Here is an 11497-nt window from a genome sequence, read left to right as displayed (position 1 = left end):
TGGGACTTCCGTTACCAGTCAGAGGATGATGAGCCCCTGACTGATGGTGAAGATCTCGCGTTCTTCCTCGGGGCCGAGCTGGAGGAAGATGAAGATGACGCATCTTGGGGAGAAGACCTCTCTTCCTCAGAAGAAAGAGCCGATTCCTTCTCCTCCGAGGAAGACCCGATGGCAGGTACCTTCCTTTTTGGCAGGTCATCGGACGAAACTTCCGACGGCACCGAAGGAGCCGAAGACGATGACGGCTTTACTAGCAATGGTAGCGGGGACGATGTCGACGGCAGCAGCGATAGCAGTAGCAGCGGCACTAGCATTGCTCCGCCGTCCAAACGCCGCAAGACTTCTGGCGTGTACTGGTGGTAGGCCGTAGTATCCCCACTAGGCTATCTCTAGGAGTAGTTAACTCCTCTTTTGTATTTACTGCCTCGCTGTGAACAAAATCTTCTTTTGTATCAGTAACTTTTCTTGTGCACAACAATCTGTTTAAGAGCCGATGGCAACGCATCGGTCTTAGAATATACTGATCCGGATCCGAAATAACCTTTCAATTCACTTTACCCTCCGCCAGTCTTCCAATCCGACACAAATCTCTGGAGATTCTGGGATCCAGGTTAACTCCGATCTCCTTTTGCTCGCAAACCCTAGCCGCAAGATCCTCCCTGGTCCTTGAGACGCATATCCGATCTTGCGCCGCCAAACCCAGATCCACTCTCCAGGGTCTCGATCAGGATTCAGATGGCGGAGTCTTCGCGCACCGCCGCCGCCGTCTTCGGTCTGAAGGTAAACTCCGACCCCCATTAATTTAACGCGGCATCCGTAAATTTTACTGCGCGGTTCAGTGACTCTTTCCTCGGCAATCTTGTTTTCTTGGGGTTTTTCAGGCTTCCGATATCTTCTTGCCGCACCCTTCTTCCCCAATTCTTTCTGCCTCGGCCTCGTTCCTACGAGAAACCCATAGATCTGATCTCGTCTGAAGCCAATCGAATCCCTTCGTGAGTCAGGATATAGACCTAGAATCTTGGTCGGATAGCCTCCGCGCTTGGCCAAATCCCCCTGAAGGTTGGACAGTTTGGTACAACAGAGTAGCGGACACCTACCAGCCCTTATGGGAATCCATCGGAATAGCCGATGCTCTGTCTCTGTCCCTCTCCCCCTTGAAAAAGATGAGAACCTTCTGAAGACCATCGGCTATTTCTGGTCTGACGCCTTGAATTGTTTTCTTTTCGGGCACAGCCCGTTGGCACCAACACTGCTGGATGTTATGATGATCACCGGCTTGGACATATCATCAGCCTGCCCTTCCGCTTACAGCCTCCGTGTAGTCCCTTTCAAACTGTCTTCCAAAACTGAATGTACTAACTGGAGCACATACCTGAACCAACACCAGAAAAGCAAGGGTCCTGTATCGGAAAGGAGCACACAGCCTTTCTAAACCTATGGCTTGAACATTTCCTCTTCTGTGGCCCTTCCCTTGCCCCGACCAAGAATTACCTCTCCTTGGCATATGAGCTGGCCAGGGGTCAACCTGTTGGCCTTGGTAAACTATTTCTTGGGGAACTTTACAGATATCTCCACCTGATGACCTCTAGCCTTCTTTCTCAGAAGAAAGTCAGAACTGGTGGCCCATGGTGGTTCATCCAATTGTGGGCCCATCTTTATTTCCAAAGTTCCGACCCCAATTTCCCTTCCTTGGTGGCAATTCCTTCCCTGATCTGAGTGGGAGACAGATTAGGTGCACTAGTTTCGGGCAGGCTTTGTACAGTCTCCCTGGCGGGAAATTGAATCCTCCAGATGCTTCCCGCTGGTTCAGGATTTTCTATAAAGGCCTTGATAACCCAAACTTTCTTCCTTATGCCGATTCTGAACTTTTCGAGAACCCGGCTACCTTCCGATTGGCCGATATTGCCCATGACGCCGACACTAGGCGCCTTTACTCCATTATGGTTCGGCCCTGCCTTCTCCCAGTTGGCATGAGTACCTCTAATCGGATCCTCAAGCCCGGTTACGAGTTCTATCAGCCGGTCGTAGCAGCCCGGCAGCTTGGTCTGGGCAGGTGCCTCCCCATTTTCTTCTCCACTTCTTGACATCAAACAGGGTGGACCTCCCTGATGCTTTGACCACCCAAAGGTGCTACAGTCTGTTTGCAGACCTTCCCTTATCTGTCCCTGCCAATCTTACCTTCACTTCTTCGGCTGTCGACTTTGAGGGATGGTGGTCGATGTGGAAAACTCACGTTTTCCGAAGAGCTTTGGGTCCGATGCTACAGCAAATCCATCCCGAGTATGACATTCCCGCCGGAGAGGTACCGCTTTTTGATTAACATTTCTTCTTTTAACTTTTGCTAGACTCCTCCTGACTCCATTTTTGTTTTTCAGCAAGAAGATGGCCCAGAGCCGATGAACGATGATGGAACGCCCTTTTGTTTCCTGCCGGTTGCTCCTGTGGTCCTCTTCGGCAAGAATGCACCTCCTCCTTCAAAAAGCGTGATGCAGATCAGCCGAGCACCGTTAAGTTGACCCCAAACGAAAACGACTGTCTGAAGCTGTTGCCCCCGGGCTCGCGCTAAGACGAGGAAGGTTCTTGTCAGAAAGGTCCGGAGGGAAACTGCGCCGTCTTCCCCTAATCCGGCATCTCCAGTCGCCAACCAGGTTCGGCCCCTCCTCCTGCTTTGCAATCGGACTTCTATTCATGTCTCTTTAATTACACTCTCTTCTCCTGTAGCCTGCCGTTGTAAGGTCTCCTGCGGGGAGGAGCCCCCATGCCAGAAGGGCTCATCTTCGAGGTGCCAAAGACGTGGATCGCCCATCAGGGCTCTGATCACTCCCGCGATCCTGGTGCGGCAATTCTGGAGGATCCTTCTGCATCGGCTGATATCCCAGCTGCTTCGCCAGGCCGCAGGCGTCGGTCATGACTACGTCCCTTGTTGGCCCCTGTCTGGAAGGACCCTCTACCGCCTCAGCTACTGCCGATCCCCCTGCACGAGAGGTACGTCCAGCAGAGCCGACCGCTATCTCATCGGCTGTTGCTCTCGCAGGCCGACCGCTATCTCGTCGGCTGTCGCTTCTTCTTCTGGGGTGTGGCTCATATGGCCTCTGCCGCCACTGTTCATCTCTCGGAAGGGATGCACCCCCAGAGCCGATCGTTCCTTCGTCGGCTATTGCCACCTCCCTTTCGGGACAGGTATGCCTTTTTCTTTGTAATTACTTTGGTCTTCTCCCGCAATGCTTTGCTCACCCTCTTTTCCTCCAGAACCTGGATCTTTCAGAGCTCCTTGCGTTCGACCCTGCCTCGATCGGTCGACCATATTGGAAGCCGACGACTCTCCCTTGGGCCTGACCAGCACTGCCGATCAACTCCTCCGCATGAAAGATCTTCTATCGGGTCCGATCTTCGCCCTGATTCAGGATTCCAGTGCAGTCAAGCAGATCCTTGATGAGGTCAACTCCCAGCTCCCTGTGAGCCTTCAGGCCAAGCTCTTGCTGGCTGGGTATCTTTCTTCTTTCCGAGCGAAAGTGGCAGAGGCTCGCCGCAGGATCGAGACTCGGCGTTCCCAATCGCTCCTGAGGACCATCATTGCTGAGATGTGCCAGTCGATCAACAAGAAGAAGGCCGCACTCGACGCTAAAGTTGACACATCTGCTTTTGCCCGACGGCTTCACCTCCTGGAGGAAGAACTGGAAGACCTTGAAGCTAAAGTCCAGGCCACCAAGCAGCGCATCCAAGAGGAGAAGGATCTTATCACGGGTTCCAAGCAGGAGGCAGCAGTTTTGACAGCCGAGCTGAGGACGGACTTGGCCGAGCTGAGCAGCTTGAGCAAACATGTGATGCCGGGGGCGGACGAAGAGGATGAAGCAGTACTTGCTGAAGTTGACCGCATCCGCCTTGACGCTATTGCTGCCATCGACGCTTTCCTTCAGCAAACCCGTCCAAGATAAACTTTGTGTTTTTTATGCAGCGAACCTAAAGTCGATGGTGATACATCGGCTATTTGATAACTTGTGATGTTTGATTGCCACAAGCAAACTTCTAAAGTCGATGACATTACATCGGCTATTCTAATCCCTTTTGTTAACGTGCAAGCCGATCATGCTCATTGGCCCTTTTTCCGTTTCCTGTCTTGCCGAAGCCAAGCATCGTCGACTTGTCGGCTTGTTGCCTGATGGGTGCCATCGGCTTTATTGTTCGTTAGCCCACATACTTGGAAAGTATTTCTTAAGGTGTTGGCCGTTGACTGCTACTGGAAACTTGACGCCGTCCAATTCTTCAAGCATGTACGCGTTCCCGGGCAAGACCTGGTCAACCCTGTACGGCCCGTGCCAGTTTGGGGACCACTTGCCGTATGCCGCGTCCTTAGTTCCCGGTGGTAATACTGCTTCCCAAACCAAGTCCCCTACTTGAAATTCCTTCGGCTTAACCTTTTTATTATATGCACGGGCTACTTTAGCCTTATTTTCCTTAATCTTCTCTAGTGACCATAGCCTGAGTTCCGTGAGATCTTCCACATTATCACTCATCAAAGTAGCATATTCTTCAGCAGATAAGTTATTCTGGAATTCTACGCGCCTGGACCCGGCTGTAACTTCCCACGGTAACACGGCTTCCTGCCCGTAGACCAAATGGTAAGGAGAAGTTTTTGTCGCCCCGTGACATGATATACGGTATGCCCAGAGTGCTTCTGACAAAACCTCGTGCCAGCGTCTGGGGTATTCGTCGATCTTCCTTTTGATCAATTTGATAAGGCTCTGATTGGACGCTTCGGCCTGTCCATTTGCCTGAGCATAATATGGAGACGATCTAATCAGCTTGATTCCCATATCAGCAGCAAACTTCTTGAATTCTTCTGAAATAAAAACCGAGCCACCATCTGTTGTAATAGTCTGTGGAATTCCGAATCTGTGAATGACGTGTTCCTTGACGAACTGATTAACATCCTTAGATGCCACCGACTTCATCGGGACCGCTTCCACCCATTTGGTGAAGTAATCTGTGATAGCTAGAATGAACTGATGACCCTTGCTAGATGGAGGATTAATTTTGCCGATCATGTCCATACCCCAGCCTCTGAACGGCCATGGTTTAATGATGGGGATCATCACGGACGCTGGCACCATCTGGATCTTTCCGAACCTCTGACATGCTTGACACCCTTTATAATACTTAAAACAATCTTCAAGCATGGTGGGCCAGTAGTACCCTGATCGCCTAATTAGCCACTTCATCTTGTGGGCCGATTGATGAGTCCCACACGTTCCTTCATGAACTTCATGCAGGAGCCGATTAGATTCAACCGGCCCCAAACACTTAAGCAGTAACCCTTCTAAGGTCCTATAAAACATATCATCCCCTATAAGGACATATTTCATGGCTTTGTATCGTATCCTCTTGGGTGCCCCCCGAGCCGAATCCTTCAAGTAATTGAAGATATCGGCTCTCTAATCTCCCTGGTCCAGGAAATACGCCTGATGATTTGACCCATCGGCTTTATACCCTGAAGCCAGCTGCGCTAGATCATTGGCTTCGGCATTCCGAGCCCTTAGTATCCAATAAAAATTAATGTACCTGAACTGGGCTATTAGCTCCTGGCATTGGACCCACATTGGGAACAGCAGCTCGCTTTCGCACCTGTATTCTTCTGTAAGTTGGGAGATTACAAATTTTGAATCCCCGAAAACTTCCACTGCTTCGGCTCCAGCTTCTAGAAGCAATTCCATGCCTTTACGTACCGCCTCATATTCCGCAAGATTGTTGGTACAGGCAACAGGTAATCTGATCGAGAAAGAATACGTTGCCTCCTGAGGCGATACCAGTAAGACACCAATACCGCATCCGTCTCCGCAAACTGATCCGTCGAAGTACATAGCCCAGGCTCGTACGGAAAGTGCTGCTATATTGGTATTAACCCTCTCAGCAATGAGATCCGCTAATGCCTGCCCTTTAACCGCTTTTGCAGGTTGATATCGGATATCAAATTCTGATAACGCGAACATCCATTTCCCTAATCGGCCTTTCAATACAGGAGCCGATAGCATATGTTTTATAACATCCGATTTGCAAATGACGATTACCTTTGCCGATAGCAGGATATGGCGAAGCTTGGTGCATGTAAAAAATAAACACAAACAAAGTTTTTCCATATGGGGTACCTTGTTTCTGCATCCAACAATCTTCTGCTGAGATAAAAAACCACCCTCTCTTTGCCATCATATCATTGCACCACCACTGAAGCAATAGAAGTGTCGCCAACCGATAAATATATGTAAAATGGTCTATCTTGTTGTGGTGGCACCAACACAGGTGGTCTCGACAAATATCCTTTGATTTCTTCGAATGCCCGTTGGTGTTCTGCCCCCCAGCGGAACTCTTCATTGGTTTTGATTTTCACCAACTCCATAAAGGGTTCAATCCGCCCAGATAGGTTAGAAATAAACCTCCTAACGAAGTTAATCTTATCAATAAGTTGCTGGAACTCCTTCTTGGTAGTGGGTGGCACCATAGTACGCACGGCTTCCTGGCTTTTTAGGCCAATCTCTATTCCTCTTTCATGAACCAGGAAACCCAAAAACTGCCCGGCTGTCACACCAAAGGTGCATTTTTTTGGGTTCATCCTGAGCCCGAACTTTCTAGTTCGTTCTAGAACTGCTGTAGATCATCCAGTGCCCTTCGACCGATGCTGACTTTACTACGACATCATCGATGTAGATTTCCACCAGATTGCCGATTAGATCATGGAAGATGTGGTTCATGGCACGCTGGTATATCGCACCAGCATTTTTCAAACCGAAGGTCATAACCACGTACTCAAACAGACCCACCGCTCCAGGTACTCTGAATGCAGTTTTATGTATGTCTTCGGGGGCCATGAAAATCTGATTGTACCCAGCATTACCATCCATGAAACTCAAAATCTTGTGACCGGCAGCCGCATTGATTAATATTTCTGCAACAGGCATTGGATATTCATCCTTCGGAGTGGCCCTATTGAGATCTCTGAAATCCACGCAAACCCGCCACCGGCCATCTTTCTTCTGTACGGGTATAACACTTGAAATCCACTCGGCATATCTGCAAGCCCTGATAAATCCGGCTTCTAACATTTTCTCTATTTCCTTTTTCACTTCGACCAAGACATCGGCTTTCATCTGACGTATCTGCTGTTCGAACGGTCGAAATCCACTTTTGAGCGGGAGCCGATGCTCCACTATGCTCCTATCAAGCCCAGGCATCTCCGTATAATCCCAGGCAAAGCAATCGGCATATTCTTTTAACAGAGTTATCATCGGCTCTCGCAAAGACGGATGCAATTTCTTACTAATAAACGTTGGCCGCGGCTTATCCCCAGGACCAATATCTATTTCTTCAAGTTCGTCAGCCGATGTGAAACCGTACCCTAACTTCCCGTCCTCCGTTAGATCAATGCTGCAGACGGGAAAGGAAAATAGCAAAATGAATTCCGCCCGATCGTTAGTATCGGCCGATCCACATATCTCATTACTTTCCAAGTTTTTATGAAAAGAATAAGGCCGGCTGTCAGCGCTGGCCATCCCATAACAACTATGTAAAACACCTGTCATCAAAAATTCAATTTTTTGGGGCCGATTGCGCGAATCGGCCTCAATAGTTACATCGTAATGACTTTCTTCACGCAACTTTTCTATTCTGTAAGGCCAGTGGATAAGACCAGCCTTACTCCATTTTTTGTAGCCTCGATGCGATCACACCCTTCTAAGCTCATCCCTGAAATCGGCTCTTGATCCTCCGCATCCCATATGCTCATAGCGGCATGCGAAATCTCAATTGAATCGTCTGCCTGAACTACTTCCACTTCGTCCCCATCCCACTGGATCAAACATTGATGCATTGTAGAGGGGATGCAACAGTTGGTGTGAATCCAGTCCCTGCCAAGTAAGATATTGTAGGTACTTTTGCTATTGACAACGAAGAATGAAGTCGGGATGGTCTTGTTTCCAATGGTGAGATCTACACTGAGGACCCCCTGAGCTTCCGAAGTCTGCCCATTAAAGTCACTTAGCGTGACATTAGTCTTGATCAGGTCTCCGGTGGACCGCCCTAAACGGCGCAGAACTGAGTATGGCATAATGTCGACTGCCGCTCCCGTATCTACCAGCATTTTATTAACGGGCTGACCATTAATATACCCTTTAAGATACAATGCCTTCAAGTGCTTGTAATTCTTGGCTTGCGGCTTCTCGAATATCACCGGCCGTGGTCTCAAATCAAGCTGGGCCACTGATGGCTCTTCGTAGGTCTGAGCATGGAATTCTGCAGGAAGTACAAAAACCATGTGTGTACCAGCCGATACCTTCTTATCGGCTTTTGTCGATTTGGGCCGCCATTCTCTCCTTGAAACGCGCGACTCTTTTTCCTGCACATAATGGACCTATTCTGCCAGATCAGGTCGCGCCTTCCTTAAAGTTTCGATGTACTTGGCCTCGGCCTCCTCCAAGCTACGCAGCCGCTGAACCCTACGCTTCTGGGAACGAGTAAGTCCATCGGGGCACCAACGTGGACGATGATACCTATCTTCTTCTTCATCTTCGCTTCTTGGTGACCAAACCCGCGCTTGCCGGGTTGGAGCAGGTCCTAGCCGCTGGAAAACCGAATCCCTTGCTTCTGGCTTCATTGGTCCACACTCCGGGCAATCCCTGATAGTAGGCAGCCGGCTCATACCTGAATCCAACAGTACCTGAAGAATGGGCAATGCCAATGATCGCGGGCATCTTCGTGCTTTCTCAAGCGCTTTCCGGTGCGTCGCTCATACTCCTCTTCCTCAGATTCCCGCTGGAGGCGCTGCTGGTACTGGTACTCGTACTTCCTGAGAAGATCAGAAGAGGTCGGCCGTTGATTCTTTACGTACCTTACTTGTCTTTCTGTAACGTACTCCTCCTTCTCCTTTTGGGGCCGATCGCTAGGATTAGCCTCTCCGTTCTTGCCCTGGCAGCGTGATGCCATCCCCGCCATGTTGATGCCAAGTGCGAAGTCCAGCTGTCGCCTTGCAGACCGGTCATGATGTTCCACCATATTTACACCCGGAAAAGGCTGAGTGTCTACCTTCATGGCGGTCTGGCCCAGGATCAATCGGCCCTGTTCAATAGCCGACTGGATTTGCTGACGGAGCTCCTTGCAATCACTCGTGCCGTGAGTAAAGGAATCATGCCATTTACAATACGATCTTCCTTTTAACTCCTGTGCTGTGGGAAGTTTATGTCCTTCTGGAAACTTCAACTGCTTTTCCTTCAGTAATAAGTCGAAAATTTGTTCGACCTTACTCACATCAAAGTCAAACCCCTTTGCAGGACCAGTTTGCTTCACCCACTTACAAGGTACAGGATTTGCACCACGAGCCCATTCCGCAACCGATACTTCCACTTCTTCCCGGAGTCATCGGCTTCTTCAGTATCAGCTAGCGCTACTTGGCGCTTAAACTTTTCTTGGTACAGCTCAGGGTGACGCTGCTCGTGCGTCGTCAACTTCTGAACGAGATGAGCCAAAGAAGTGAATTCCAATTGAAAAGCTAGATCTCTAATCGGCTTCAATAACCCTAGTGACGCCAATTCCACAGCTTTCTTTTCTGAAATCCGTGTTGAATAACACCTGTTCTTCATCTCCCTGAAGCGTCGAATAAACTCTGCCACAGTTTCTCCACGCTTCTGTCGCATCTGCGCCAGGTCGGCAATCCCTGCTTCTGCAGCTTCTGAATGATACTGAATATGAAATTGTTCTTCCAGCTGCTTCCATGTACGGATAGAGTCAGGACCTAATGACGTATACCATCCGAAGGCCGGTCCTGTGAGCGATTGCGAGAAAAATCTTACTCGCAATGGATCCGATACAGAAATCATACCTAACTGTGCCAAATATCGGCTCACGTGCTCGATAGAACTAGAACCTTCTGCCCCACTGAATTTGGTAAACTCGGGGAGCCGATGCTTGGGTGGTAATGGGATTAGATCATAATCACCTGGATATGGCTTAGTATAGCCGATCGCTCTCCTCTTTGGTAATATGCCAAACTGATCCCTCAGGATGGTGCTGATTTGCTCCGCTGTTTGTGATCCAGGGGCCGAGTGCATACTGTCATGACTCGGCCTGGTAGCATAAGTCGCTAGCCACGCTTGTTTGTCCGCGTCAGCTCCAGAAACCCCTCCAATCGCTTTCTGTACAGAATGTACCAGGTTGTTGTTGTCTGGTATGTACGCACACACATAACCATGCGGGATCTCCTTGGGTGGCTCGCTGAAGAACTGGTAATCCATGGGATCACCACCCACCTTGTAAACTACGTAAGCTGGAGCACCATGGGATTCTGCAACTGCAAGTGCATAAGGCAATGGAGGTCTGGTCTGGAACGACAATTCTCCCTTATGGCTCCCCAGAGCAGGCCTAGTCGGAGAATGTTGATGCTTCATAATTTCTTGGACCACTCGCAAAGCTACACACTCGAAGGCGTTAACCAAACTTTCAGAATGCCGATGCAACGAATGAGCCACCGCATAATTCACCTCTTGCCGCAAAGCTCTGGTACGGTCTTCAGATGGGGTAGACAGATCTACTCCATCAAGAGCACTCTCAGGTGAAAACCCTCTCCACCTGACACCGTGGCTACGGGTCCTTTCGAAAGAGCCGATGAGATCAGCCTCAAATTGAGCCTTGATTTCATCATATCTCTGCTTATGCTCGACAGAGAGCTCCTCGTAGGTGATCGGATCGTCTCTCGCCATCCCGCCGTCTGTGATTGACAGAGCCGACGGTGTCGATGAAGTCGATGCAGATGATGTTGATGGTGACGAAGTCGATGAAGATGGTGTTGATGATGATGAAGTCGATGAAGATGGTCCCACTGGGCGTGCCAGAATGTGTTGTCGATCGAAACCCACCGGCGAGTAACGACAGGCAACACGAGGAGCCGGGAGGCTCCCGGGACGGCTGGTGGGCCCCGGTCCCTCGGTCAACGGCCCAGCGATCTGGGGCACACCCTGGCTTGGAGTCGCTAGGCGTGCCACCTGATCCTGCACCCGATCAGGAAGGTGTGATTCGTAAGATTCCTGTAAGCGCAGACACTTGTAAAGGTTAGTCCGAGCCGTGATCGGCTCATCGCTCCTCCCCGGTATCGGCTATGAAGAGCCGATTGCATCAATACCGGATCGGATCTTTGTGACAGGCAATATACATATATAATAATGAAGTAAAGCTTGCTTCATAGATATCAATCCAATCCAATCTACAACAACTAAGCCCTCACTACACGATCGGAACATTCTACACATGATTGAGCCTAACGAATACGCAGAAGCACCAGAATAATCAACCTAAATAAAGATCCTAAAAACAGCTGAAGAGCCGATTCCTAGAAAAACCTCTACTCAGGCTACGATCCGATACTAACATACTGCCGGAACTTTCAACTCGTTTGCAAAGCCTAATCATACACATATCGAGCTAAATCTCTAATAGATAGAAACCAGCCATAACAGATTGG

This window comes from Panicum hallii, chromosome 3 (genome assembly GCF_002211085.1).
Source record: "Panicum hallii strain FIL2 chromosome 3, PHallii_v3.1, whole genome shotgun sequence".
NCBI lineage: Eukaryota > Viridiplantae > Streptophyta > Magnoliopsida > Poales > Poaceae > Panicum > Panicum hallii.
This window is presented reverse-complemented; position numbering follows the sequence as displayed.